Below are 1,862 nucleotides of genomic sequence, written 5' to 3' on the forward strand. Positions count from 1 at the left end.
TGTTGCCCCGTTCCTTAACTTCCAAGTTGCAAAAACTTCATTTCCGTTTACAACTAGGCAGATAGGATGGCCTCCAGAGCTGCAACCAGTAGACCGAATTACGAATCCACTAAATAAGCTGAAGACTTTATTCTTACTCGTAGAGAATCTGTTATAACAGAGTTTTCTCTGAACATACGACACACACATAGACAACAACATTCGACACACTCATCCTAGATATACGAGCTAGCAAGACTCGTAAACCCATTCGTTCATCCTGTATCATATACATTTAACACCAACTCATTTCCAACGCTTATTCCCCACAAAGTTTTACATGCATCAATCTTTTAACCGCAGCTTACAGCACGTGGATCCCTAAGGAACCTCGACCAACTGACCAGCCAAGACTTACTGGCCACCCGTACCAGATAATTCGGTTGTTTGGTTAGACCACATATCAAATCAATCCAAGTAATATCCGTGGAGTGAAATGACAGTCTAGAGATACTAGTAGCATATATTTTCCGGGGGGAAACTGTAGAGCGATCTACAGTCCTGACTATAGAGATGTCTATTGTCTGAATTATAGAGCAATTTTTATGTCATAATTTCGAAAACCTCTTTTGTCTACGCCACTAACCTAATATTATTTTAAGGAGACTTTTTAATGGAATTTAGATTTTTTCGGTCACTTTGAGCGTAATTTTTCATTCTTCTAAATGGACTGCCAACATAAAACAAATCTAATGGGTGAAACATTCATTAGAAATGATGGTGGAGGAATGAATTCCCATGATTTAAAAAAAAAAATAAATTTATTGAAAAACCACAATTAATTTAAAACATTAAACTATTTTATTTAGAATAATTAGAGAAATACATACAAATGTATGTCTGTATAGCTAATAAGTTGTCTTCTCAGAAAATAGAGAAATTACAATAAACATTTTAATAAACATGGGAAAATTCGTATATAAAAAAATTTCTGTAAAAATCATCTGATTTCTAAGTTATCTTCCCTAGTTGGTACAGAAAAGCTTCTCATATTCAATTGGCAACTCTTACAACATTTATTATTTCTAAATTACACGTTGACACTAATTTAGTTAATTAATGTTTATAACATTTATTATATAACTACAGAACAAAAAAAAAAATAACAAAAACCAGGAAAAAACACTAAAATAATTTTTCACCAAATTACCACATTTCTCTGTGTTTTATTAGTTATTTTTTTTAAACACTTTCCTGGTAGATTTTGTTATTTTTGTTTGTTATTATTTTAATTTGTCCACATACCATAAATTAGTTGTTTTACGTAATTTTATTTAAAATGCTCTGGTATATATTGGGAGTTTTTCTTAATAACATTTAAATATTTGTTTATTTTTCTAGGTCCCATAAAACTTTGGCTAAAACGTTAATTTGTTGAATGGTTATTGCTAAATGCCTTTTTTACAAAAAATAAATAAATGGAAATGTTTTCACATAATTATTCGAAAAATATTTAAATTATTTTTAAAATTAAATAGAGATTTGTGTGTAGTTTTTGCATATACGAGGGTGTGTCGCAAAGGAAAAATCAATAATGAACTTAACCTGAACTGAAATTCACAAGAACAGAATTAGAATTAAACTAGAACTGAACTGAAACTGAACTAGAAATGAAGTAGAACAGAACTGAACTAGAACTGAAGTAGAACAGAACTGAACTAGAACTGAACTAGAACTGAACTAGAACTGAAGTAGAACTGAACTAGAACGGAACTATAACTAAACTAGAATTGAACTAGAACTGAACTAGAACTGAACTAGAACTGAACTAGAACTGAACTAGAACTGAACTAGAACTGAACTAGAACTGAACTAGAACTGAA

This window comes from Lucilia cuprina, chromosome 2 (assembly GCF_022045245.1).
Source record: "Lucilia cuprina isolate Lc7/37 chromosome 2, ASM2204524v1, whole genome shotgun sequence".
Lineage (NCBI taxonomy): Eukaryota > Metazoa > Arthropoda > Insecta > Diptera > Calliphoridae > Lucilia > Lucilia cuprina.